Source organism: Columba livia, unplaced genomic scaffold (genome assembly GCF_036013475.1).
Source record: "Columba livia isolate bColLiv1 breed racing homer unplaced genomic scaffold, bColLiv1.pat.W.v2 Scaffold_206, whole genome shotgun sequence".
In the NCBI taxonomy this organism is placed as follows: domain Eukaryota; kingdom Metazoa; phylum Chordata; class Aves; order Columbiformes; family Columbidae; genus Columba; species Columba livia.
The window spans coordinates 249,930-256,445 of NW_027043202.1; positions in this window are offsets into that span (position 1 = coordinate 249,930).

The following is a 6,516-nucleotide window of genomic DNA, read 5'->3' on the forward strand; positions in this document are numbered from 1 at the left end:
CTCACATGACACTGGAGAGCAAGTACTTTTAGCACCTTTTTTGTGTATCCCCGTTCCAGGAACCCTTCACCTGGAGGTCCAGCTGCTGAGGTGGAGACTCGTGACCTGGACCCCATGGCTTTGGGGCAGAGGGTCTGCTGGGCAGGAGAGGAGACCAGGGGTTGCACTGCGAAATGTGTCTGCACTGCAGGGGATGGCAGGGGGGCCTGAATCCCCTCACCAGCATTTCAGGTTGTAGCTCCTGCTCCCTGCCCATGTCTGTGCTGCCTGCAGCTGTGTGTCTGTCCCTGGTCTGCTCCCTGTCAGTGTCACAGACCCCGTCCCACCCGCTGTGTGCTCAGCTCTGTCCTGCTCACACCTCCTGGCACTGCCCAGGGGCAGCTCTGTGTGTGCAGGGGCTCAGGAGCAGCTCAGACCAGTCCTAACGAGAACTGGGGTCCCAGTGTCTTCTCCAAAGAGAGAAATAAATCCCCATCTCCCACTGCACAACCAGCCAACCAAGAGTGGAAAACTGAAAGCACAGACTCCTTCCCTTGCAACTGTTCCTGTCTCGATGTTGTTGTTCAGAAGGACCCTCTGCCATGTCTGTGGGGGGATCTGGAGCTCTGAGCAGCCCTGACCCACACAGCCCCCTTCAACCCCACAAGCTCCCTGCCTGCCCTGCCGGGGGTCGCTCCTTCCACCCACAGCTGCTGCCGTGGGATCTCCCGGGCAGGCTGAGCGCTGACCCTGGCAGGCGGCAGAGTCCCTGCCCGGCACAGCCCTGGGGTGCAGGGACCCTGCTCTGCAGGACAGCCCTGGGCACCCCTGGGTGCTCCCCCGGCTTCACAGCTGTTCAACATGGCCTGACAAGAGCCCCGTCCTTACAGACCCCACAAGCTGTGCCTGTGCCAGTTTCAGGAGATGCCTCCAGGAGCTACAGCTGCACTGCCCTGCACCCAGAGACTTACCATGGCAAGGGCTGCAAAGGTTTCTCCTCCAGTGAGCTCTCAGTCATCCTCCCAGTCCTGACCACCTTTAATCTCTCTCTGCCTTGCTCGTCTCCTGAGATCCCCAGGCAGAGCCCTCAGCCCTGCTGCGTGTGCAGAGGAGCTGCTCCTGGGCAGAGCTGTCTCTCTGCAGCGCTGCCGCTGCCATGAGCTCCCTGTGTCCCAGGAGCCCAGCCCAGCTCAGCAGCACAGGAGCAGCCCAAGGTGCTTTAATGACCCCTCTGGTGGGTTTGGTGCTGAGTCCATGGACATCAGACCCTTAGGGGAATTTGATGAAACCTCCCAAGAAGTCAAAGTCAGAATCAAACTCCAAACTTTCTTGTAATGTTAATGGGTCCCACTGAAGGACACTACTGAGCAACTGTCCCCAGGGCCAGTTAGAGCAGAAAACTGGAGACAGTGATGACATGTCAGGAAAAGCAAAGTAAAGGTCTCTCTGATGCTCAGTAAACCTGAATGTGTTTCATTAATCAAAGGGCAAAGCCCTGACCCCCAGCCCTGGGAAGGCAGATCCTGTCCCTCCCACGTTGCCCAGGGCCCTTCCTGGGACAGTGTGATGTGGGGCTGTGCAAGGCCAAGGGCAGGACTATGGTCCCACACCTCCCAGGTTCCTGGCTGGGGACAAGGAGGCCATGAGGCCCCTGTGCTGCAAGGACAAGGTGTCTCCTCACAGGCCTCAGAGGTGCAGACAACAGCCATAGCCAAGGGGAGAAGGAGCTCATGTCTGGTGGGGATTTCAGCGTCTTTACATCCCTTCATCATCCCCACGACAGCCTGTCCTGTGCTGTGGCATCCCCTGCACCTCTGTCCCTGCAGGCTGGAGACATCCCCCCTGCTGCCCCACCTTGCTCCTGTCTGAGCATCTTCCTTCCTTTGCTGAGATCTCTCCATCCTCCCCAGCTGGTCCTTGAAGCACAAAGCCTTGGGCTGATGCAGACTCCCTCTGCTGACCTGCTCCCCCACAGCACTGCCCTTCCATCACATTCCTTTCTGCTCATGTCCAGCCTGGACCTCCCCAGCTGCACTTTGGGCCATTATTTCTTTCTCAGGCTCTTTCCCACTATGAAGAAACCTCCACCACCTCTGAAACCGCCCTTCAAGCACTCTCAGGCTACTCCTGCACTGCTGCAGCCTCCCCAGCGCTGCTGGGCCAAAGCAGCCCAGGTCCCTCAGCACCCCACACCATGTGCACAAGGTGCTGAACCTGCCTTGGCACAGCCCTGCACTCTCCAGTTCCTCCTTGCTGCTCCAAACTGGGAAGCCGCACACTGGCACACACCCGTGTGTGTGGGTCACACCAGTGCTGAACCGAATGGGATGAGAACTGCAGGTGTGTGGGTCCCCACGCTCCTCCTCATGCAGCCCCGTGTGCAGCTGCCTTGTTCATGGTGAGCGTGCACCACGGGCTGGTGTGGGGACCTTGTAGTGCCCAGGCCCTTCTCCTCAGGGTCACTGCTCAGCGTGTCAGGTCCCGCTCTGTCCTGATGGATGGGGTTGTTCTCCTGCCCCGATACAGAACTGGTCACTTCCCTTTTTAAATCTTTAGAGCTTTCTGATGGGCGAACACCAGATTTTCTCAAGGTCTGCACTGTCCCTTGACTGAAGCTCTATTTGTTCAGCTCATAATGTTTGCATGCAGACGGCTTATCCTGATAAGGGTGTCTCTCCCAAGATACCAGGATGTGGAGTTTAAGGGCACTACAAATACCATCTTCTAGAGAAACTGTGGGGCCTTGGGCGTCTGATACTCATAATGCCAGAGGTCTGGACTTTGAGGGGAAGTTTTCCTTCATATGAGAGACCAGCAGGAATGCGTGGAGCTCTGCCTGGGGACAGACAATGTCAGCTGAAGGTTGAGGAGTCAGCATGAGAGGGCAGAACAACATGGGCAATGTTGTGGTGACTGGACATCAGGACTCACTGATGAGGAGGAGGAATGAGATGAGGCCTCCTTCAGACAAATGAAAGAAGCCTCATGTTTCCAGGCCATGTCCTCGTGGCAGACCTGAGATATCCCAATATCTGCAAGGTACCAGCCATCCAGGAGGGTTTGGAGCTCATTGACAACATCTTCCTGACACGGGTGACTGAGGAGTCAGTGGGGTGAGGTGCCCTGTGGGACTTCACACTTACAAACCAGAAAGAGTTGGTCAGGATGGAACAGTCAGGGATGGAAAGTGGAGCTGAGGCTCCTGGGAGATGAGAACAAGGCCAAGAGCAGGATTTCAGGAGAGCAAGCTTTGGCCTGCTGAGGGACCTGCTTGGGTCCTGTGGGATATGACCTTGGTGTCTGCAGAGCTTTTCTCTCCCATCTCCTCCCTTCTCTCTCCCACCTGCTGTTGTGCAGCGTTTTTTACCCTTTCTCAAATACAATATCCCAGAGGTGCTGCCAGCATCACTGAGTGTCTCAGATTTGGCAAGGAGTGGGTCCATCTTGGAGCAGCTGAAATCGGCTCTGTCTGACATTGGTCAAACTCCTGTTGTCTTCCCAGAGAGGTGACAACTGTAGCACAGCCACACTCACCCCCAGTTCCAAGAGTTTGTCATGTAAACCCAATAGAGAGTGACAATGTGCTGGGTGTTACAAACTACATGATCATGGAGAAGAAATGGACAAGATCTTCTGTCAGCAACTCAAGGAGGAAGTCACCAGTCAATGAGCAGGTTCCTATGGGGAACTGTAATTGCTCTGACATTAACTGGCCTGGCAAAGTGGCAAGTGCCATCAGTCCAAAGGATCTTGGGCCAACTGCTTAACGTGTCTGCATTGTGGGCCAATGAGAGTGATGCTCAACTGGATCTGGAACTGGGAAACAAGGAATAGCTGGTGAGGGATGTGAACATCAGTGTCCACCTTGGCTGTTGTGACCAGGACACAGAGGGGTCCCAGGCACCAGAGGGGAGGGAGGAAGGCCAGCAGCAGAGCACAGGCTGGTGGGCTCCAGAGGAGAAGACTTTGTCAAACTGGGGGTGCTGATTCAGGTGGTGCCATGGGAAGCAGCTCAGAAAGGTGAAGGAGCTCAGGAAATCTGATCAGCCTTTCAGGACAGGCTGCTCCAAGCACAAGAATGATCTATCTGAGAACCAGCGAAATGAAGCATTTATCTCGTGAGGGTGTTTGTCTGAATTGATGGAGCTGTAGGGCACAAAGGCAGCACACAGAGGTGGAAGCAGGGGAAGCTGCAAAGGAGGAATTTAGAAACCTTGTCCATGGATGCAGAGAATATGCCAAAGCTGCCCTGGACTTGGTACCTGCAGGGGAGGCTGAGAGCAGCAAGATGAGCTGACACAGCTTCCTTACAGAAAAAGGCCAGGATAACATAGACCTGCTGCTGAACTTCGTAGAGTAGAATCAGACAGGACTGAGGTTCTTCATGGCTTCTTTGCCTCCATCTTCACCAGCAAGGTCTCCTGGGACTTTGTTCCTGAGCACAGGAGTCTGGAGAACACCCAGCAGTGGATGGGGCTCAAGTCAGGGGTGACCTGAGCAAACTCAGACACCGTTACAGAACAGGAGATGGGTCACTTGACCAGCTCCTGAACAAAAGTATCGTTGTGCTGTGGCACCTGAGATTGCCAGGAACACCCACCTCTTGGTCCAGAGTTGTGTGATTCCTCTTGAGGTGTCCTGGCCTGTCTCCTTGCTCAAGTGGTGCATTAGCACCCACTTCTCTGACACATTCAGTCTTTATCAGGAGATTCTCTAGATCAGTCTATACTGGAGATTGTTGATAACAGCTGTTTTGGAAATGAGGGCATTGGGAGGGGGACGGAAATATAAGAAATCTGGCTTTATTATTATTTATCATGGATATGCTCTGTGTTTGGCAACAGTTCTGAAATCTCCCTAATCATTCACACCGGACTCAAAAGCTTTAGGAAAATGATGCACAGAGCCTTGGCTTGTAAGAGCATTTTAGATGTTAGCGAGCCCTCTGCTGCCGTGATCCTGAACTGCAGATACTGAGAGAATGAACAAACCTCTAATGGAGTGAAAGCCAGAAGCAATACCAAGTTTCTGAAGGTGTTTGGGACCCCATGAAGGGCCATCACTGACACAGCTGTTAAGGAAACAACCAGTGCAGGTCCCTGTCCCTGGAGGCTGGTGAAGGAAAGACTTGGAGACACTGGTTCCAGGTGGTGAGGGCCATGTGGAGGTGGCTCTGATGCCATGTCAGCCCTTGATGCTTGTTCATCACCAGAATGGCTGAGCCCTGGGACCTGGTAGATTTTTCTCAAGTGTTTTTCAGGGCTTTTCCTGTGGTCATTGTGAGTGTTTTGTGTTTTGGGGGTGGTGTTTATGTCAAGTCCTGTTGCTTTAACTGCAAGTCTCTGGTTTTCTGTGGAGTTGGAAATGCCTGTGAGCAAATCACACAGTATCACAGTGTGTTTGGGATTGGAAGCGACCTCAAAAGATCATCAAGTCTGATCCCTCTGCTGGAGCAGGAACGCCCAGGTGAGGTCGCACAGGAACATGTCCAGGCGGGTTGGAATGTCTCCAGAGAAGGAGACTCCACAACCCCCTGGGCAGCCTGTTCAGTGCTCTGTCACCCTCACTGAGAAGGAGTTTTTTCTCAAACTTAAGTGGAACCTCTTGTGTTCCAACTTGATCCCATTACCACTTGTCCTATCATTGTTTGCCACCGAGAAGAGCCTGGCTCCATCCTCATGGCACTCACCCTTTATATATTTATAAACATTAATGAGGTCCCACCTTGGTCTCCTCTTCTCCAAACTAAAGAGACCCAGCTCCCTCAGCCTTTCTTCATAAGGGAGGTGCTCCACTCCCTTAATCATCTTCGTTGCCCTACGCTGGACCCTCTCCAGCAGTTCCCTGTCCTTCTGGAACTGAGGGGCCACAACTGGACACAATATTCCAGATGTGGTCTCACCAGGGTGGAGTAGAGGGGAAGGAGGACCTCTCTCGATCTACTAGCCACCCCCCTTGTAATACACCCCAGGATGCCATTGGCTTCCGGGCCACAAGGGCACAGTGCTGGCTCATGGTCATCCTGCTGTCCACCAGGACCCCCAGGTCCCTTTCCCCTACACTGCTCTCTAATATGTAATTTCCCAACCTATACTGGAACCAGGGGTTGTTCCTGCCCAGGTGCAGGACTCTACACTTGTCCTTGTTAAATTTCATTAGGTTATTCCCCACCCAACTCTCCAGCCTGTCCAGGTCTCTGGATGGCAGCACAGCCTTCTGGCGTGTCAGCCACTCCTCCCAGCTTGGTGTCATCAGCAAACTTGCTGATAGTACAATCTATTCCCTCGTCTAAATCGTTAATGAATATACTGAATAATATTGGCCCCAGTACTGACCCCTGAGGCCTCCAACTAGACTCCGCACCATTGACTACCACTCTCTAGCTTCTCTCCTTAAGCCAGTTTGCAACCCAACTCACAACTCATCCAGCTTCTTTCATACACCTGGCAATGGTCATCAATCACTTCAATGTCCCAATCCCACACTTGCATGAATCCTCTGTTTGGATCCATACCCATCACTCCAGGAGGTTCATGG